We start from the raw sequence: 23220 nt of genomic DNA, 5'->3' as shown, positions 1-23220 counted from the left end.
TTGATTCCCTTGCCCCGGTTTTCACTTCCCTTTCCCCTGACTCTAGCCCAGGTTATTTATTTATTACCGTACATATTATATCCCGTCTTTCCCCAAATGAGCTCAAGGCCCATCACAACTGATAATTTGTTCACCTACATATACCTGATTGTGTGGTTATTATATTGGTATATTTTTTGCCATTCAAATATTGCAAGGTTTAAATCAGTACCAATAGTGGCAAAATCTCTAGTTTTACAGGTTTTTAACACCATCTCCTATAGGTGATTTTGTTTTTGTTTCATTTTGTACAAGGATTTGGAGTTCAAACAGCATCAGCTTCTTCAGTTGGAAGCAGCCAGTTTTATAATTTTAAAAAAGTACAGATAATTTAGTGTTTCCTTAATACTTTTGAAAGAGTTATTTTGAAAGGAGCTGAGACTAAAAGCTGTCAATGTTACTGTTAATTAAAAAAAGATCCTGCACAATAGACCATTTTTGAAGCATTTCCAAAATATTTGAAATTTTTTAAAAACAATTTCTTTAAATGATGCTGATTTCTTCAAGACAAGAGAGGCGCAGTTGTAAAAGTGGGTGTGGACTGAAACCTTGGCACGGTGTGACCATGTGGCACAAAGTGGCACAAAGGAGGGGAGGAACAAACGATTTATCTGGACAAGCTCCCTTCTTTCCACAACCCTACAAACAGATCAGGCTCTGTGTGTGTGTGTGTGTGTGTGTGTGTGTGTGTGTGTGTGTGTGTGTGTGTGTGTGTGTGTGTGTGTGTGTGTGTGTGTGTGTGTGTGTGTGTGTGTGTGTGTGTGTGTGACTAGCCCAAAGTTACACAGTGGTTTTCATGGCCAAGTAGGGATTTGAACACAGAACTCCCAAGTTCTAATTATGCATCTCTGCTATAACACAGTGGATTGCACTGTTAGCAAAAGTACATACTGTACTGTATAATTGAAACCAGCACATCTTTGGTTACAACTATGGTTGTAATCACACCCATGGCCAACATTTCCCCCTCCTCCATTTCCCTGTCAATGTTTAAGTATAAGCCACTTACAGTTGGTACTGATTGTCCATAAAACATTGTGCGCATACATATCAGTATAAACCATAGCAGTATTGTGCAATGGCAAGAAGAATATAATCCTCGGCCATCTTAAGTGTGCTGTGGTATCACTGCTATTCTTCTATGATAAACATATGCCACAGAAAACGAGGTTACTTACCTGTAACCATTGTTCTTCAAGTGGTCATTCTGTGAATTCACACAAAGGGTTAATCCGGCGCTTGCGTCGGTCCTCTCGGAATATTCCAGAGCTCTGAAAGAGAAAGCAACAAACGTAATGATGCCCCTATTGCGCATGCTCCCGCCCGCCCTAGCCTCAGTTCCATTTATTCGCCACAGGTATACATCCTTGGAGCATACCCTACAGTGACAGAGAGAGGGGAGGCCGGGCGGGATTGTGTGAATTCACAGAATGACCACTTGAAGAACAATGGTTACAGGTAAGTAACCTCGTTTTCTTCATCGTGGTCTTCTGTGAATGCACACAAAGGGTGATTAGCAAGCTTACTCACCGGACGGTGGGATGTCACTGTAGCAGAGATGTGAGCACGGCTCTCCCAAAGGTTGTCTCCTTTTTGGCCCTGAGGTCAAGCCGATAGTGAGTAATGAAGGTCGACGGGGTAGACCACGTGGCGGCTCTGCAGATATCCGGAACATCAACGCCACGCAGCAGGGCCGTAGAGGAAGCAACGGCTCTAGTAGAATGAGCACGTAACCCAAGAGGAGGAGACTTAAGGTGTAGTTCGTAGGCCAAGGAAATCGTGCTGACAATCCACCGGGAGAGAGTAGACCGTGCTACAGGTAACCCTTTTTTGCAACCGGAGTGACAAACAAATAATCGGTTAGAAGCTCTAAGGTCCTTGGTTCTGGAGACATAAAAAGCTAAAGCTCTTCGTACATCCAGGGTGTGGAGCATGCGCTCGACATCGGAAGAAGGTTGTGGAAACAACGTTGGAAGAGAAAGAGGTTGGTTAAGGTGAAAATCAGAAACGACCTTGGGGAGGAAGGAGACGTCGGGATATAACAACACCTTGTCCCTGAAGAACTGCAAATATGGTTGATCACAACGCAGGGCTGCTAATTCACTGACACGACGTGCGGAGGTAATAGCCACCAAGAAGGCCGTTTTGAAAGTCAGTAACCTGAGATCACAAGTGGCCATTGGTTCAAAGGGCGAGCGCGTGAGGGATCGAAGAACCAACTGGAGTGACCATTGCGGGGTTGGTGGTTTCATTGGGGGCCTCAAGTTAGAGAGTCCCTTCAAGAAAGACTTAACAGTAGGGTGTGAGAAAAAACGTGAGGAGGGCGAGTTCCTGGGTTGAAAGGACATGACAGCAGCCAGATAGACCTTAACGGTAGACAAAGAAAGGTTAAAATCAAACAAGTGTCTTAAGAATAACAACAACGTGGAGAGGGATACAGGGGATGGGACAAGACCCCTATCCCCGGTGAATTTGAGGAAACTCTTCCATTTCTGTGCATATAAGGAAGTGGTGGACGGTTTCCTGGCTTTATCTAACACTTCCTTGACTTGTGGGAGATCCTCCAGGCAGTCAGATGTAGTGAATCCACATCTGGGTGAAGAATGGCGCCTGCATCCTGGGTCAGGAGGTCGGGTAGTTGTGGTAGTTTCCTGAACTCTGAAGACATCTCCACGAGGGTGGGGAACCAGGCTTGGCGAGGCCAGTAGGGGGCTATGAATATGGCGTTCACCCGTGACTGCCGAAGTTTCACCAACGCTCTCTGGATCAGTGGAAGAGGCGGAAAGATGTACAGCAGGGGCTGGTCCCAGCGGAGCATGAAGGCGTCTCCTAGGGATCCGGTGCCTATCCCTGCTCTGGACGCGTAATTGTTGCACTTGGCGTTCTGTTGAGACGCAAAGACATCCAGAGTGGGGGTGCCCCAAAGGAGACACAGGTGGTGAAATATTTGGGAGTTGAGTTCCCACTCGTGGGTCTGATACGGAAGCCGGCTGAGACAATCCGCTAGCGTGTTGTCTGTCGTGGGAACATGTATTGCATTCAAGAAAACATGGTGGAGACGACACCATTCCCAGAGGATCACCGTGAGATATAGCAGGGACGGGGAGTGTGTACCGCCCTGCTTGTTTATATAGTACATGGTCGTGGTGTTGTCCGTTATTATCTGAACACCACGACCACGTACCATAGGGAGGAACGCCCGAAGGGCTTTGATGACCGCCATCATCTCGAGAAGGTTTATGTGAAGATTGACCTCTCGTGGGGACCAAAGCGCATGTATCCTGTGGGGACCACAATGCGCTCCCCAACCCGACGGGCTGGCATCGGTGGTTATCTGAGCCGTCAATTGCAGGGGACGAAATGGTCTTCCTATCCTGAGGTTTGGTGCATGCGCCCACCATTGTAGTTGGATTGCAAGTTCCTTGGTGACTCGAAGACGCTTGTTCTGACTGTCCGTCATAGGGTCGAACAGAGCAAGAAACCATGACTGCAGAGACCTTAGTTTGAGTCGTGCATGGGACAGAGCGGGGGTTGTAGACGACATGAGGCCTAAAAGGTGCTGCGCATGCCTCGCTGTCACTAGAGCTCTTGGTCGAAACCGTTTGACCGCTCTCTGAATTTTGCGGATCCTCTCCCCGGGCAGAAAGATCCGGGCGACGCGGGAATCCAGACGAGCACCTATGTAGTGGGCCACTCTGGAAGGGGAGAGATGGGATTTCTTCACGTTGACAGTAAGTCCTAGTCTCAGCAGTAGACGAAGAACGAGCCTGGTGTCCTTCAAGGCCTGAGTTCGTGAGGGCGAGACGAGAAGCCAATCGTCTATGTATGGGTAGACGTGGATGTGTTGAAGACGTAGGTAAGCCGCAACCGGTGCCATCACCTTTGTAAAAGTCCTTGGGGCCGTCGAGAGGCCGAAGGGTAAGGCCAGGAACTGGTAAATAGTGTTCTGAAAGAGGAAACGAAGGTACTTGCGATGACTGGGGTGGATAGTAATGTGAAAATAAGCGTCCTTGAGGTCTATGACCACAAACCAGTTGTTTCTCTTTAACAGGGGCAAGATTGATTCCAGCGTGACCATGCGAAAACGACGAGGACGAAGGTAAGTGTTCAAAAGCCTGAGATCTAAGATGGGCCGTATGCCTCCGTCTTTTTTTGGTACAGCGAAATATCTGGAATAGAATCCGTTTCGCAGGTCTGTGATGGGAACTGTCTCGACAGCATGTTTCTGTAGGAGTGACGTGATCTCTTCCTCTAGAGCGACGTCGAAGGGTGTGAGACATACGAATCCTAGTGGAGGAGACTCGATAAATTCCAGCTGGTACCCGTGGGCAATGATGTTTAGGACCCACGCGTCGCCTGTGATTGAGAGCCAGTCGTGTAAAAAGGGGGAAAGCCGTGTGGAGTCTGAGTGGAACGAAAAATTTCTTGGAGAGTCAAAGATAACGTTTAGGTTTTTTGGCAGGTGGTTTGAAAGATTTCCTGCGCTGAGACTGTTGAGATCTGTAACTGGGAGCAGAAGAGGATGCCCTCGAGGATCTTTGTTGAGGTAAGTTTCTGTAAGACTTAAAGTTTTGGGAAGACTGCTGATACTGGCTGTAAGACTTCCGCCACTGGAACCTGTTATAGCGTGGCTGTGTCTGAATGGAGTATGATCTAGCCGTCTTTTTGGCCTTATGGAGATCTTCTAGATGGGTATCTGTCCTTTCATTAAAGAGGCCAGTAGCATCGAAGGCCAGGTTCTCCACTTTGGCCTTCACGTCCTCCAAGATGGTAGCAGCTCTCAGCCAGGCATGTCTGCGGAGCGTGACAGCTGACATTAAGATCTTGGCCGCTGCCTCTGCTGCATGTCTAGTAGAGAGGCGCTGGTACTTAGAGACAGTCTGGGCCTCCTCGTAGAAATTTAAAAAACCCTGTCTGACCTCCTGGGGGACAAGCCTAAGCCCAGGCAAAACTTTCAACCACAGTTGCTTCTGATATGCTCCCAATGCCGTCTGATAGTTGATTAGTTTGATGAGGAAAGCCGTGAGCGAGTAGATCTTCCTGCCAATTATTTCTAGTTTTTTGCTTTCCTTGTTGATAGGGGTGACATGCGATTTGCCAGTAGGTTTAGTGCAGCTGGTTTCCACCACTAAAGAATTTGGAACCGGGTGCTTAGTGAGGAATTTCGTATCCTCACCGTGAACCCGGTAAAAATTTTCCGTTCTACGTGGTAAGGCAGGAGTATCAGAAGGATGTGCCCAGTGATCCTTTATGATGTCCAGTATTGCGGGTACAAAGGTCAAGCTAGGTGGCGGAGACCTTTCCTGGTTTATGTCGCCAAAAATAAGGTCCTCGGTAGCAGGCGCAGGTTGGTCCAACTCAAGCTTAAGAGTCTTAGCAAGTCGTGATAGCATTTGAGAGTACGAGGAAAAATCCTCAGAGGGCGAGGAGACGTTGGCATCTCCTATATCTGAGCCCACTGGTTCCCCCTCTGGGGGGTCACCGTTGTCCGGCTGTGGAGGAAGGTCCCGGTCCGAGTTGGTAGACAAGACCGAGGAAACCTCGTCCGGGTCAGAAGAAAAAACGTCCCTTTTCCTCTTGCGCGAGGAATTGCCGACGTCGATCCCTACATTCGATGTCGACGGTTGAGGCAGAGGAGGGATGATCGCGGAAGGGGCAGGTAGAAGCGCCTGCGATGAGGTATTGATAGGTGGGTCGACCTCGCCCCGGCGATGTCGACGTCGACGATGAGGGGGTGACAAGTCCGATGAAGACGCGATATAGACGTATTTAGTCCTCTTGCGCCGTCGACGTCGGTCCGGCGATGTCGACGTCGAGCTGGTGGAGGTAGAGCGGCGTCGGTGTCGATGACGCTTAGCTCGAGGAGGGGACTGGGAATCAGATGAGGTGGAAGAATATTTCCGACGTCGATGTTTATCCCGACGTCGATGGGAGGCAGAGCGCTTCTTCTTGGGGGTACGCCGTCCTCGCGGGGATTGCGACGAAGAGGAGGATGTTGAACTGTGCCTCCTCTTGTGCGCGCGCTTTCCCCGCGGCGACTTCGACCTCGAATGGGGTGGCGAGGTGTGTTTCGTCTTGTTACGGCGTTTCCCCCGCGGAGACCTCGAGCGCGAGGGAGAGGTCGAGATCGACGGAGCCGGAGACCCAAGCCCATGAGTGGATGGGCTGTGCGGGACAGAAGTGAGACCCGTAGTGACAGCAACAAGCTGACTCGGGGTCGGAGAAACCATGCGCGTCGGCATGACCGGCTCGACTTGTCGCGGAGGCAGAGAAGCGGCTGTCTCCGACAAGTACGCCTTCTCCCTTGATGATTCCTCGAGTAAAGGAGATGGGAGGGACTCGGAGATCGACGGGAGCTTAGCGGGAACATCCTTAGTCTTGTTTGAAGATTTCGCCTTACCCTGTTTCGCCGGCTTAGCTGAAGACGAGTCAGATCCCGTCTTAGCCGCTGGTTTTTTAGAGGCAGGCTGTTTGGCTTGCCTTGCGGATGGCCTAGATGGTCCCGGTTGGGGAGACGTGTCCGCCTCCCGCCGTGGGGTAGCCGCAGGAGAAACCATTTCCGAATCCGAAGGTCTGGTGGCCGATAGAGTGGACTCCCAAAGGTGGTAATTCAACCGTTGTCGTCTGGCTTTTAGCGCTGCTCTAGTGAAAGTCCTACAATGTACGCAGGACGTTGTGAGGTGTCTAGCCCCCAGGCAAAAAAGACAGAGATCATGCGGATCCTGGTGGGGGATCTTGCGGGAGCAGCGCACACAACGGCTGAAGGGACCTGACGGCATAAGCCGTTAGGGTAGAAAGAGGCCGCGGAGCAGTAAAAAGGCGGGAAAAAATCCGAGGCGTCCAAATTGAAGGGAGAAGCGAAAAACCAAAGTCCAGGCACAGTCCGCGTCAAGGGGCAGTAGAAGTAGTAGAGATCCAGTCCAGTCCAGGTCAAAAAAGCCGAAAAAGAGTTGTCCAAAGAGATAAACAAACGGAGCTCAAAGGAGAGGTTCCGAACCGCAAGGCGGAGAAATGGAACTGAGGCTAGGGCGGGCGGGAGCATGCGCAATAGGGGCATCATTACGTTTGTTGCTTTCTCTTTCAGAGCTCTGGAATATTCCGAGAGGACCGACGCAAGCGCCGGATTAACCCTTTGTGTGCATTCACAGAAGACCACGATGAAGAAAAATTAGTTAGCCATTACAGTGCTGTAGAACCTTTGGTCTTGAAGTTAAACTCCACTCTCCTAACCTTTTATAGGTCATATTTAATTTTGAAAAGAGCAATATTGTTTCTTGTACATCTTTCATTTCTTGTACAACAAAAGTACATCTTAAAACAAGTACTCAGGAGAGACTACTCGCTTCAGGAATGTGACTGGATAATTATGCTGTCAAGTTGATTCCAAGCCTGAAAACCTTAGGGTATTTGACACCTATTCTACATTCTTGTGTAGCATACCCTTCTTCTTGGGGGGGGGGGGTTTGCTCTGGGACTATGCCACTTGCCCAGGACCACAGAAGTCGCCTTTTCTCCCAGAAGGCATGCTGGGGGATTTAATTCCCAACAGCTGGCTCTGAAACCAGGTTACTGAACTCAGTGAACAATCGAGCCACTATAACTGGATTTTCCCCCCAAAGAGGGCCACAGCCATTTAGAAAGTGTGCTCCTCCCCCATTTGTGCTACTGTCCTGTGGCCCAATCACTGAGAAGTCAAGTTTCCTTCTGCTCTTAGAGAACAGACATAAGGTTCACACTATAAAGATAATATATCAAAGAATAACCCCTTGATCTCACTTCTTGATCTCAAAACCTTGCTTTTCTGCAGAAATCTAAACTAGTGCCCACGACAGACACTTGTTTTTCTCCAGCATACTTTTTAATCTAAATTTATACAAGGCAGTTTTCACCAGGAACACATGCATACTCAAAAGGGACCATCAGTTATCAACATTAAGCAGTTCATAACAACTTTCCATTTAAAACTATTAATAAGTGTCTTTAGCTGCCCAACTGCTTTAAATTAACTATGTGCACAAGTTCATTTGCATCCAAAAATCATAAATGCAAATCATAAAGCACAATTAATTGTAAAACTGGACACTGAAAATATTACTAAGGCTAAGTTGACCAAGCTGATCTCATTACTTACTGGATCACCTTTAAAAAATGAATAAACAAATGCCGGATCTGGGAAAATCAGACTTTTAGATTATAATTCCCAAGAAATCCTATCACCAGGAATTCTGGGAGTTGTAATCTGGAAAAATTAATTTCCAAAGTGTTTTTTTATTTACTTACTAATAATAACAGTTATTGTTGTTGCTGCTGCTGTTAGGTGTCATCAAGTCAGAACAGACTTATAGCGATCCTAACAGGGCTTTCAAGGTAAGGGAGATATTTGCTAGGGAAATATTTACTGGTTTTATCAGATCCACTCTACCAGTGAATTTCCATGGCTGAGCAGGGATTTGAACCCAGACCTCCTGAGTCCTAGTCCATCACTGTATCCACTACATCAGAGGTCCCCAACCTCCAGTCCATGGCCCAGTGCTGGTCTGTGGTCTGAGCCGGACCGGGCTGCGGAGACAGACCTCCCCCTCACCCCCGCACGCACTCCCCCCGCACAGTCCCTTTGTGCATGCGCGCATGCCAGCGCCCACACAACCACTCCCCCACCCTTTTGTGCATGCATGTGAGCGCTGCACCACCATTCATGCACGCACGCAAACGCACCCGCACAAGCACCCTCCTTCTTTCACGCATGAGAGAAAGTGCATGCTCCTTCACACATGCGCACGAGCGTGAGGGGGTGCCCCGCCTTACCCAGCCAGTCCGCAGGATTAAAAATGTTGGGGATCCCTGCACTACGCACCCCACTACAGTGGGTATCCCTATAATAATTATTATGGCCCATCAGGTTGATTCAAACTTATGACAATCTTTTCCAGAGTTTTTTAGGTATAAAGTATTCAGAAGTGGTTTACTGTTCTCTTTTTCTGAAGGCGCTCTGGGGCCGTGGAGCTTGCCCAAGCCTATCCAAGCTGGTTCTTTGCTGAGGAGACAAAGTGGGGAATTGAATGCCCACCTTCAGATTCCATGCCAGATAATTCACTTGCTGAATTAAAAGTTGTATCTGTAGCAAACGTCTTCCCCACTTTATCCTCACACAGTGACATTGGTCAGGCTGCAATGAGTGAGACAGAGAGAGAGAGAGACCAATGTGGTGTTTAGATAAAACAAATGGCAAAGGACGTTAAACCAATGCTATGGGGACACAAGTAGCCTCAGGACTAATAAAAGCCTGCAGACTGCTTCCCACCAGTTCTTAAATGAAGGGGTGGCCAATTTAGCAAGAAATATAGTTAACCATCATTTTTCCTGGCCCAGCTTTTATACCACCCCGTGATCTGTTTTTAAGAACCACTCCAATATATGAAACATAGTAGGGAAATCTTTTGGCATGAAAATCCACAATCACTTTTTTGCATTTGATGGCTGTCAGTGGGAAAGAAGTGAAACCAGAAACAGTAATTAAAAGGTAGTGACTTTATTCTCTCTTTGTCTTAAAGAGTGGCACAGTGTTCAGCTGGATTGGCTGCCAATTCTAGTGCCAGGATTCCTGTGCCTAACGGCTGTGGCACAAAGGGAGGCGCAGGAGAGGAAGGCGTCCACGTTGCTGCAGGTGCATGTCCCTAAGATGGAGAATGAGAGGCACTGGATAGAAGAAGAGAATCCTAAGGAGGGAGATCGGAGCACCCTCCACGCAGAAGTTAAAACATACATGCACGTATGGATACATATGTACATATACCTGGGGCTGCTGTTGTACTTTGGGCACATCCCGAGAAGACTCGACTCATTGCTAAAGACGATAAAGCTGGGAAAGGTGGAAGACAGCAGGAAAAGAAGAAAAACAAATATGAGATGGATTGACTCCCTAAAGGAAGCCACAGGCTTGAGTTTACAGAGGATGAAGAGGCTTGTTAATGACAGGGCATTTGGATAGCCCCTCATTCATAGGGTTACCATTAAGTCGGAGGTGCCTTGACGGCACAAAACAATTCACAGGTTCAACTTCTTCCATCTGCATAGTGTCTTGATGCTTAGGCAAAGCAGCCTTCCCCCAACTGGATGCTCTCCAGGTGTTTTTGGACTATAACTGCCATGGCTCTTAATCACTGCCCATACTGCCTGGAGCTGCAGACCAAAGCACCTGGAGGGCATGAGGTTGGGAGAGGAAGGCACTGATCCACATTTTGTGACCAAAACCGGAAATGGCACTGGAGCTTGAACCCGCCCTGTGGTTGGGCCATTCAAGGATAAGCAATCTGTTTAAGCTTCCCCGGAGCTGCTTCCCACCCCCATTATTGTTAAATCTCAGATAAGCGTAAAATTGCTTGCCGCTACCTCTTAGCTGTAATTATTTCCTTCACTGTTTTGTCTCAGGATAGTATTCGTCCATCTCAAGAGTAAAAAGAAACACAATCTGAGCTGCTGTTGCAGTTGGTTGTTTTATTATTTCACAGCTTGATGATCCCCAGGGTAGAGTTTGATCAATATAGAGAATTCTGACCTGGAAAGAGACCAGCCCTTCCTTTATTACAACATCAGAGTAAGTGGATTTATCCTCAAACACACACTCTGTAGTACACAAAATAAGAAGCAGGGGGAAATACGGTTCTTGCTGGCTGGGTATAGCCTGTAGCTATTCTATATCATTACATTACAAATCCATGGCTTCTTATACATTGTCAGTGTGGATAAGACCAGGCAGATAGAAGGAGCAGCCTAGTACTGCATAGTTTTTCTTTCAAATATGCAGTTGTCACCTTTGATCAACAAAGATCTTAAGGCCATCTGCACTAAGGAAGGGCATCTTTTACAAAGACAATGAAAGTTCTAATGGTTAACATTGTACCAAAACTTTAAATCCTAGAGGATACTTTTTTAAAAAAAGATACAGACCTGGCAAAACTGGCTTAAAAGTTCACAAATGAGAAAGGCAAAGAGATAAATCTAACAATAATCCTACACAGAGTATGCCCCTTGATTTCAAAGAGATTTAAGATAGTTTTGACTAACACCTCCTCTGCATTTCAGTGAGTCTTCTTTAGGAAGGAGTAACAATGGATTTATTCCAAAGAAACACAGAAAATTTTGGATAGAAAGGAGATTATTACTGCATGGGAGAATAGGGTTTTGCATCCTAACTATCAATACAGAATACAGCCAATTCACACGAATATAGCTGGAATCAAAGGACTGAAGTGTGGCTTCCTAGCACTGGATGCCAGTTAGTGGTATCTGAATGCTCCTAACATTAGCAGGTGACATGCAGACAGATGCTGTCAATGGGCTACAGATAAGACTTGCATTGGCAGTATAGATCTTCCTACTTGCACGCTTTCAGATTCATTCAGAAAATGCGACATTCATTCAGGAGGAGGCTATTTCTTGAACTTAGTGTTACTATTATTCACCTGTCACATGGTCCCTGTGGACTAGGAGCTGATCCTAAGTGCTGGTCATCAGATTGCCAACTGCATCCCTGGTAGAGTTAATATCTGGGGTGGGGGAGAAGGATAAGTATATATAGATGTTGCCCTTCCACTCCCTGTACTCTTTAGGACATCATGTACATAGTCACAGAGGAGACAGAGCCAGCATAATGGTCTGCACTGAAAGAGAATTCCTCAGTCTTCCTGGCTCAGATAATAATGAAAAGAGATTTAGTAATAACTCTGACTGTGGAGATATGCTGTACTCTTAATTTGCACAGATGTGAAGCAGTATAAACAAGAATGACATTCTTGAATTGATGAATAATATGACTTGATAATAATATGATAATAATATGATATAGCAGGGAGGTCGCAGGTTACTTGGCTATTATAAAAGAGGGTTCTGATTTGAAAAAGGTTGGGAATCTCTGTTCTTAGATACGGTTCAAAGCCCAACAAATAGTACACTGAAATAAAAGAATGAGATTATTTAGCACTTGATGACTTAGCTTGTCATCATAGGCATCCTTCAGTCTTTAGAGACTATGGTAACATGCTCTGTATCGAGGAGTGTCCTCTCCAGAGCATGAAGCCTGGGTAAAGTAGTATGGAGGATAGGCTGTTACCCAAGCAGCAGATCCCTCCTCTCCACATTGCTGAAATGGTCCAATGGAAAGGCAAGAGCCAATACGACTGGTTCCAGCAATGTCGCAGGAGTTGGCAGAACGACACAAACTGCCTTCGGGACTCCAGCTCCGTATTTTGCCTTTAGGTTAACTCCTGAAGCCTTTTCCATGAGTGGATATAGCCACAAGGCAGTGGAGGTTTGAAATTGGGAGTTTTCCTTCTCCTAGATGCGCTGCCTTCCATGGCTGATAAGCCCCATTTACCCGGCCTGTTCTCTAATAGTGCAGAAGTATGATCCGACCCTTAAAACTTTCCTGCCTCCCAGGTGTATGCAATGCTAATGGGCTTTCCTATTTACCATATTAGGGTCAGAGATAGAGTCAGAGAATTTGAGGAGTTCGTGCGCCGTTAGGCGCGGGGTCCTGGCACACCCTCATTTAAGGAGGAAAAGCCCCACCTCCTAGGCCATGCGGTGGGGGGGACAAAAGAAATCCCAGCAAAAACAAACTCCTCAGCAAAATGTCCATGCGGGCAAACCTGGTCTTAAGCCTCAGCTCAGCCTCCTAGGGAAAAGGGCCCAAGTCCTGGCACACCCTCATTTAAAGAGGGAAAGCCCCACCTCCTAGACCATGCAGTGGTGGTGGCGAAAACAAAAGAAATCCCAGCAAAAACAAACTCTCCCTGCACACAAGACTGGGAGTCCTTTATACTGTTCTGAACACCAGGAAAGGATCTGGGGAAGGAGACCACTTGGAAGAGGACTCTGGCCCATCACATTTCACCCAAAATTCCTGTCTCTGACCCTCTACCGCCACCGCCCACAATTGCATCAGAAGAGAGGTTCAAGCCCACCAGCAGGAAAGTTTGAAATCACTGCCAGGAATTTACAGAGGAGGAAGAAGCAGGAGAGAGCTGGGTCACGCTTTGAGGCTGCAGGCCAGGGACTCCCATTATTTATTTATTTACAATATTTATTTACAATATTTTTTAGCCGCACCATTGCCAGTGGCTTCTGGGTGATCACACAACAATAGGGAAATGGAAGGTTCTCAATCAGAGCAACCTGGAAGATGAGTTTGAGAAAGATCCAGAATTTCCCTCTTACACACACATCTATTCTCTACTCAAGGACAAAAGAATTTTTAAATTCATATTGAAGACCAAATATGAGATGGGTCGGAAGCCACAAGAGCTGAGCTGAGCAAGGCAGCGGAGGACAAGAACATTTTGGAGGTGGCTCCTTCAGACAGTCACCCTACATCAGAGGCCACTGGAAGGCATGTAAGGACCACCACAACAAGGGAGGACAATTAAAAACCCAAAGGTCCCCCACCAGAAAATGGGTGTAGCTTTCGCTTTCATCCCCTGCTTTTCTTCCCACGCTTGAGCTTCTGAGGCTAGGGGGAGAACCACTGACAGTGATGACTTAGCTAAACATGGACAAAATGCCATTCAAAAGACATTAACATCCGAGGATGAACATTGCCACAGCCAAAAAAATCATCCTGGTGATAGCAATTTCTGGTAATTAAAGACTTCCCCCTCCCATCCTGTCGTTCCCAGTGAGGATGAAAGGAATTCCACGAGAGGCTTGGGACCTTCAGGGGAGAAATCAGAAATATGTTATTTCCAAAAAGTAACCATAACTGATGACATCAACAGCCTTATGCAGCATAATGTATACAACAGGATTTCAGCCATTGAATTACAATTTTAAAAAGCTAACTCTTGTTTTATGAAAGGCAAAAATTAATACTGGGAGGCCACTGTCAGACATTGCCTAACAATAGGACAATACAATGTTCACACATTCATGTCATCAAACTATGAACATGTATACTTGAACCAATGAGAGAATTCTCATCTCTCTCTCTCTCTCTCTCTCTCTCACACACACACACACACACACACACACATTTACAGTAGCCCATTTTCAAGACCCAACTGTTGGTTCTTTTTTTTTTAATTTAATTTTTTTTTTATTTAGGAACAGGGATAGAGGGTACAAAAAGAAAGAGGGGATAGGAAAGGAAAAATGGTTTTGGGGGATAGGAGAGCGTAAAGTATAACATCATCCAATCAATTCATATTACTAATACATATCAACTTTTTGCTTTTTTCACAGTTTGATTACCCTCCTGCTTTTATCTTATCATTTAATTTTAATTTTATTCTATGTTATTCCAACATTGTCTGGTAGTTGCTGCCATTTATACAATACATCCCATCGTTCAGTTTCTTTTTGAATTTAACAGTCTTTCAGCCCATCTGACAGAATATCCATTTTTTTCACTTCCCATATTTTCACCATAAAATTGTCTGGTTTCAGTATCTCTGCCTCCTTAAGATTTTTGTCATAATGCTTTTTAATTTTGGAAGCTGCATGGGTCACTGGATAACTCTCTACTGCATTCATATTACCTGGTGTCATGTCTAATACAGACGATTCTAAAGTCTGTACAACTTCATTTAAGTTTTGTTTGGCATCTACTGTCCCCTCTTTCGTCCCTTTCATCAAATCTTCTATTTTGCTAAGACCTGCATTCACTTGCTGGAACCCTGATAATATTAGCCTTTGTATATTAATCTGCCATTCCTTTTCTATTTCTTGCACCACTATTCCAGAACTTTGGGATTGAACAGACCAAGTCTCCATTTGTTCTTTTGAATTTTTGGGGTCCATCTCAAGCTTTGGGGTTTGTATAAATACCACAATAATCACCCCCTAGAAATCCTTCCACAGTTTCCACAATTTTATCAACAATTCAAACCCCTCATCATAAACCTCCCCTTAGATCTCCCTCCAATCTTTGTCCAAATATTGTAGTATAAAAATCAACTTTTAGCCCAGCAAATACAATATCAATTAGAACCGTGTCGCAGTTATTTCTTCTTCTCCTGAGTTCAGCAAGCTTCTATTATTAGACTCACACGCGGTCACAAACAAAACAACAGTCACAGAGTCTCAAACTGTCCAGTAGATTGTCCTTGGAGCTCGTCTTGTGATCTTCATTAACCCCTTAATGCTCCTTAGTCCAGTCGGCCACGTCAGCGCCTTCTCCCGAAAACCACCAGATTCTATTATTTATAGTTCACAAAGTCCAGAGAAGGCAAAGAGTAACGTATCCCAGCCACACTGCATCCACCGAAGTCTCTTAAATCCAGTCAGATGGTGTTGCTGTCTGGGATTCTTTTCCAGAAACATAAGATTTATTTTTCCATCTCAGACTCTCAGCTTTAGAATCAGCCTGGTGTTTTAATAGTTCACTTGGAGAAGCTTAGTTTCGCTTTTGAGTCAGACTGATAAGATAAACCCGCCGCTGCATTTATTCTTTCAGCCAAATATTTTCATTCTTATTTCAGCTTAATGAGGCTGTTTCATAAATCAGAGGCTTCGGCTTACTTACTTGCTATATATTATTAGTTTATATTGATTGCTCTCCTCTCCCCCGGTAAAGGGTTCCTCGCGGCTCAGTGCCAAAAAATGGCGCCCGCTCCAGTCCGTGCACAGTGATTTCTTCAGAAGAAAAAAGTCCGGGTCTGCCTCCCTTTCTTCTCCTTCTGCTGCTCACCATCTGCTTCAGAGAGACTTCTTCTAGACTCTCCTTTGATCCCCATTTCAAAAGGGGGATCCCGGGCCGGAGGGTTCCAGCTTTTTCCAGAGAGCTCCTCTCTGGAGTTGCTGGCAGCACCGCAACAAAGCCCCGCCTCCAAGACCCAACTGTTGGTTCTGACATAATGTGATCCTGCTAGAGTGTTCAAGGTTTGCAAGACTTTCAAGAAGTCATTCACCTTTGCCACCATCTCTCCACCACAGGACGGCCTATGGAACTGACCTCCGAGTCCTACTCTGACGCTCTATCCATGGCACCACAGTTGCCTTCATGTCTGGCTAATTTTGTCTATGTAAGTACCACAACAATTCTGCCAGGCATCATGGTTGTTCCAAGACAGTGTTTTCCAACCTCAGTCTTCCTGACCCCAAAGGGATTGCCAAGGGTTTTTTTATGCAAATATAGCAGAGAGGTCGCAGGTTATTTGGCTATGATAAAAAAAGAGTTCTGACTTGCAAAAGGTTGGGGATCCCTGTTCTAAGACACGGTTCAAAGCCCAACAAATAGTACACTGAAATAAAAGAAAACATGAGGCTGTGATATACCTTTAGTATACTTAATTAAAAGAAATAAAATAACTGTTTCGATGAGTCTTTTTTTTTAAGAACATGCAAAAAGGAGCTAGCTAGTCAATAGAATTTTGTAATTCAGCCTGTTTTCTTCCTGCAAATTCATAATCTACATATCAAAACAGTTCTGTGCATGTATGTAATGAGAATTTAGCAAAATCATTTCTTGATAGAATATCATCTTCACCTTCCAAAAAACCAAAAAACCACCCCTCCCAACTCACTATAAAGAGGAGGCACTGCTCAAGCCTTTATAAATATGAGCATGTTTTACATACTGTACATGTATAAAGAAGAATGTAGTAATGCCCGGATTAGGCAAAGCCCATAGTAATATAAAAGGTGGGAATAATTATTTTGGTGCACTTGACACTGACAGCTTTTTCAACAGTTTTAATCCTTTTTTCTTCTTCAGACCAACAACTAAACAATACAGTAAATAAAGATAGGAGCCAGAATTCATTAGAAGGATGCCAACAAACTGGAACAAGTTCAAAGGAGGGCAACAAGGATGATCAAGTTAACTAGAAATCCTTTGAGAAAAGATGGAAAGAACTGTGTATGTTTAGCCTCGAGAAAAGAAGACTGAGGAGAGATAGGACAGCACTCTTTTAAATATTTGAAAGATAGTCATACAGAGGAGGGACAGGAGCTGTTTTTAATCATTCCAGAGTGCAGGCATAATGGCCTCATTTTACAGGGAGTCATATTCCAGTTGAATATCAGGAAAAACTTCCCAATGTTAAAGCAGTATGACAATGGAAGCAATTACCTTGGGAGGTGGTGAGCACTCCAACACCAGAGGCGTGCAAGAGAAAATTAGACAACCATCTGTCAAATATACATTTAGATTCCTGAACTGAACAGGTGATTGGATTCAATGGCCTTATAGACCTCTTCCAACTCCATTATACTATGAGTTTTTAAAAGCTGTCCAAGTCAGTACCTATCACTACAGCGTGTGATGCTGAATTTCACCATTGAATTGTTGAATTATCATAGGATCATAGAAAAGTGAAGTTGGAAGGGGCCTTCATGGCTATCAAGTCCAACCCTCTGCTCATTGCAGGAATACAATCAAAGCCTATCTTCCAGGTGATTATCTTATGTTTTTCTTGAATGCTTCCAGTGTTGGAGTGCTCACCAACTCCTGAGGTAATTGCTTCCATTGTCATACCACTTTAACTGTTTTTCCTGATATTCAACTGAAATCTGACTTCCTGTAACTTGATAATGCCTGCATTATGGACCATGAATACGCTGTGAAGGAATAATTTTTATCAATTCACATATAAACTCCCTTCATTGTTTGTATAGATGCATGCGAATGAACTGCAGATTCAATCAGTACAAGCAATAGCAATGTCCATTTTAAATATTTGTAGGATCTGGGAAGTATGAAAATCCAACTGACATAACACTATAGAATCACCAAGCATGACAACTTGATGATCCATAGGATCCCTTTGACCTCTGCAGTTTTAAGATTATTTTATTATTAAACATTGTCCAAGTTTTGATTTTCTGCTGAATAAAAAAGTTTGGTAGTAATAGAAGCACAAAGGTGCTCGGTTTATTTGTTATTTTAGCAGCATGAAGGAATGTAAAATTGCAATAAAACAGCATCCTCTAGTGGATACTCACGTTACAATTTGAATGTTTTGTTTTCAAGAAACTTTTCCACAGGACTGTACATTAACACAGTAACCATTGGGTTAGATGGGCAGTATAAAAATTGAATTAATTAATTAATTAATTAGGCTTCCATTTCCAGCTGATAGGCATGACAACCAAATTGACATTCATTGATGTTTAATTTTTATTTTTTTCATCTAATTTTGATATCTTGCTTTGCTGACACGTAGCATAGAGGCAGTGACAGAGTTTTCTTTCTTGGGCTCCATGATCAATGCAGTTGGAGACAACAGCCATGAAATTAAAAGACGCCTGCTTCTTGGGAGGAAAGCGATGACAAACCTCGACTGCATCTTAAAAAAGCAGACATCACCTTGCTGACAAAGGTCCGCATAGTCAAAGCTATGGCTTTTCCTGTAGCGATGTATGGAAGTGAGAGCTGGACCATAAAGAAAGCTGATCGCTGAAGAATTGATGCTTTTGAATTGTGGTGCTGGAGGAGACTTTTGGGAGTCCCCTGGACTGCAAGGAGAACAAACCTATCAATTCTGAAGGAAAGCAACCCTGAGTGCCCACTGGAAGGACAGATCCTGAAGCTGAGGCTCCAATACTTTGGCCATCTCATGAGAAGACTCCCTGGAAAAGACCCTGGTGTTGGGGAAATGTGAAGGCAAGAGGAGAAGGGGACAACAGAGGATGAGATGGCTGGACAGTGTCATCAGTTACCAAGATGAATTTGACACAACTCCGAGAGGCAGTGGAAGAGAGGAGGGCCTGGTGTGCTCTGGTCCGTGGGGTCATGAAGTCAGACATGACTTAATGACTAAACAAAAGAAACCAAATGTACAGTAGCTGAAATACTGTTTACTACATAGGGGCAATCCTATAACCATCTGCTCTTCCAGCAGGCTCTTCCTTTATGCTTTAGTTAAGAGACCAGGTTGAGGAATCAGGCATGCTGATTGCACAAAGGACAGCCTATTGGGAGGAATCAAATTGCTATATATATGTATGCAATATAGTTCTCTGAATGCTCATCAGCAAACCACAGGCCTATTTCCAGTCTCATCTGGGATCTGCAGAAAATAAAATCAAAGAAATTTTGAGAGTCTAGTTGAAAAGTTAAGGAATGAGGATTAGAACACCCTACTTCACTCCTACTATGACAATTTTTGTAATAGGCGTCTTGCCTTATTTGCCAGCAAAAGCTGTCCACTGGGATGTCTTTCTATTGACACAGGTAGCCCTTGAACTTCGAAAGTCCAGAGAGGGCCTTACAAAAGAGACTTTAAAATCTAAACTTTGGCAAAGATACTTTAGAACATGCCCAACATTCATTTTTCATAACAGTGGCATATATTTCAAAAGCCTCCACAGAATGTTCTTTCTCACACAAACATGCCGAACACTCAGCTACAGGAAGAGCCCCATGGCCCCCTCCTTAGAGTTGAGCCTACAGGCATGTTTCAGTGAGAAGGCAGTCTCCCTGGAACAAGAGCTTTGTTGCCTACCCAATGTTCCTCCACCCACTGTGCAAAGTCACACTGAATTGTAACTGCAGACTTGATTTGTCTTCCGCTAAAATTTAGGCATTGTCTATTCAATCTGTGTCCTGTAAATTTCCTGCAGTTGCTATGTTTGAGATTAAGTTTGATGATACACCTTGATCAGAAATTTTATCTGAGGGGATCTACTGACAGTGTTATTAACTGGAACTTCACTGGGATCCTTCCCACGCAAGGGACATCCTATTGACTTGTTCTTTGGCATTTGGAACTATCACCTTTGTCACATTTCAGTGGTTCCTGGCTTTCTCTGCTGTGATGTACTTGTCTATGGACAATGGCTTTTTGGGGTGGGGTACCAAGCAGCAGCAAGAGCAGCATTTTGGCAATCTCTGCAATGGAAAATGCTGGGACTGAGGCCATTTCCTTATAGTTATAAATCTGCCTGTAGATGCCATGTTTAAGAGTAGCCTGAATTTGGTCATTGTTTCAAAAGCTCTTCTTGGAGTTATTCCCAAACTATGTCAAAACTGGAAGATTGAAATTTACTACTGCCTTTCCAGCATAAATTAATTTATTTGCTGTTCTTTGGCATTACTATGCTTACTTTGCTTTGACTCCTCAGGTCTATCTTGTTTTGCATGCACATTTTTTGGGGTGGAGAAGAGCAGCTTCCCGTTCCACTACTTAACACAGTTTTGGACATGAAATTCCCGTGGGCCATGCAGAGGTGGCAATCCACAATAACAATGGAAAGGGATCACGTGATCACTATTATGTTCATACCTCTTTTCAAATATGGTGCTCAGTCCTTATTTATTATACCAAGAGAACTTGTGAGTGGAGTAGTGTGCTAGCACAATCCCCACGGTGCATCAAATATCGTATAATGTGGGCATTTTTAAAGACCACACCAGAAGGACGTTTAGTATAGATCTTTATTTTGCTAACCCTGCTTCCAGAGATTAGGAGAACCCTAACACTCTTGCCATTATATTCTTGCTAAGTAATTGGTTAGACTCCTATCTTTTCTCCAGCCTTGGTAGGTAGCAGCTTCATTTGTTCTCTGCCATTTCTGCTTCTAGGTAGCGATTAAGACAATCACTTTTCACCTACCTTACATAAGCATCTGGATGCTACAGTCCGCAGGCTTGGGGTTACAAGGTCTCTTCTCTCGTTTACTAGATCGTCACCTCTGCCCCCACAACAAAGCATGAGACTATACTTAAGCTACATTATATTCCCCTCTCAAATGTTTGATGAGGCTACATCTGGGCAACTATAAAAATAACTAAAAACACAGTTGCACTATAAAAGGAATGCAGCTGTTTTTCATTCAGTGACAATCCTAACATGTAGCTAATGAGGACACACATATACACAATGTGATGTAATGGACAGTGTTGGACTAGGCCTCAGGAGGGCTGGCTTAGAATCCCTGCCTGGCCATGGAAGGTACCGGAGTTTGGAATTATTGAAGCCATTCCTTAAATATTTCACTTACCTTGAAAGTCTTGTTAGTGTCGATCTAAGTCAGTTCCAACTTGACAGCACATAACACACATTGATATCACACAGCAAACAATGCTTTTGTTATTGGAGAAGAAATAACCAGTTTTTTGCTTTCCTCCATTCCCTTATGTTGCTGACTTGCCTACCTATCAAAAATCCTATGGAAATCTCTCACTACATCTATAATGTGGCCAAGCGCAAACAGCAGAATAACTCTGCTCAGTAGAACACCTTATTTCCTCTTATAAGCAGCAGTACCAAAAGCACTGAAACATCTTCACCCATCAAATTACACTTCAGTCCACTGAAGTAGTAATCCATAGTCAGTAAGAAGTCACTTTGGGGCATTAGGTTCTCATTTTGTTGTTGGATAGCTAAAGTAAGATTTGTTTTGCATTCTCTTTGTAGTGAAATGACTCCACTGTCCAGCTGGAATAACAGATCAACACATATACCCCTTTTAAAAGTTGGGAGCAAAATGGGAAGAATATTGCAACACTATATTTTTTTCTGAAAATGGAATTTGGTCTCATACACTGCAGACATTTTAAGGTCAAATCTCACCTTATCCCTTGAACCCACCAGATGATGTAAGAGTGGATATAGCCCTTGGTTGTATCCCTCTGCCTACAGACCCCAAAATTAATCCTACTGAATTCATGGGACCCTTGTAGGAAAGCATACAGGTCTGTGAAATTAATCATAACCATCTGTTGCTCTTTCCGTTGTTTAGCAACCTAGTGTTATATAACTAAATACACCATATTGAAAACTTAATGATCTATGTTCAACTTCTCTGTGAGCCTTAAAGCTGATTGTGTGATTTGGGAGCCAGTCATTCTCTCAACCTGACCATCCTCAGAAATTTTGAAATAAAACGGAGAAGCCTATATGCCACCTTGAGCTTACTGGAAGAAAGGCAGGATAGAAGGTAGCTAATAACCTGATGATCAGGAAGTGCCTGATACAAATCTGATTTTCACCTTGGATTATTTGGTTAACAAGCCATTCTCTTAACACCAGTCTTTCTCAATACGGTGCTCTCCAGATGGACTGGAGTACATTTTTTATTGTAATCAGGGAAATCTTAGACTAAGGGCCTTCATCCAAAACAGGAGTGTAAAGATCACCTATCTTACAAGGCAGCTGTTCAGATACTGGCTTAAAGTCACAACTAGAGCAGGTCCATTAAATCACTGGCAATTTGGTGAGTCAACTCCTACATTCCACCAATTCAATGGTCCTAATCTAGCTAAAACTTACCCTAAGCAATGGAATATATCCATTGCACAAGGTGCAAGATCTAAAGGCTCAGCATTATTATACAGTATTTAAGGACATAAAACAATGCAACATGCGACTGAGCTGGAGAACTCACAGTGGAACATGGCATGTCTCTTTATCTATGATATGCTGTTTAAAGTTCAACTGCTGCACCAATGTGCTGCTTACCAAGATCAGCAAGAAAAAAGCCTCCAATATATTGAAGACTAAGAAATGCTTTGGAGATACTGTACTGAAATGAATGTGGGTTCAGGACACTTCTACTTGTCGTGTAGACATCTATGACACTATACCTCTTTTGGAGAAGACCATGAGCAAGTGAGCAAAGCCACTCAAAACTCTGCTTTGCAATCAGCAATCTACCCATATGTCAAGTCCTTCATTCAAACTGCACCTGTCAGAAAAAAAGCATACCTATAACCTAACACCAAAAGATGTACTAAAAAGCCTTGTCCACTTGAATTTTAAAGGTCTGATGTTCTGAAGTATATCCAGACCCCACAGAAACCACAGCTGGCCTGTACGCCCAAACATTCTCCCTTCACAGCCAGATTTCTTCAGTCCAGCCTTCCTGCAAGCCAACCATGCCCTTGAAATGTGTCATACACTGCAGCATATTTTAGCTGACTAGTCTTATTCAAACTTTTGTTTTCCCAGAGGAAAAATCATTCTGTCCCATGCGCTCTGCTTGAGCTATATGGCTGAATGGATGCCTGTTTTTCAGGGACAGCATTGACTAACATTTAATCTGTGCATGCCCCTTGTTTAGGTAGGCTACTACTGCAGAAGTATCCTGTGGGAGAGCAGGGCACAGGTAGAAAAGACGGGGACATTACCGCCTTGACAAAGGGGAAAATGTACTTGCAGGCTTCCTTTTATAACCAAGTACTTTTATTTGGTCCTATACAAAGCACACAAACACCTTACAACCACTTATATATCCTAAGAGAAC

At 44.2% G+C, this 23220-nt stretch overlaps 1 protein-coding gene across 1 annotated transcript in view; it reads left to right on the top strand.

Annotated features, from left to right (window-relative positions):
* Positions 1-23220, top strand: part of LOC144586942 (uncharacterized) — a 269494-nt gene that overhangs the window by 22516 nt on the left and 223758 nt on the right. The window lies entirely within an intron of this gene.

The sequence above is a fragment of the Pogona vitticeps genome, chromosome 2, assembly GCF_051106095.1.
Source record: "Pogona vitticeps strain Pit_001003342236 chromosome 2, PviZW2.1, whole genome shotgun sequence".
NCBI lineage: Eukaryota > Metazoa > Chordata > Lepidosauria > Squamata > Agamidae > Pogona > Pogona vitticeps.
This window is presented reverse-complemented; position numbering and strand designations above follow the sequence as displayed.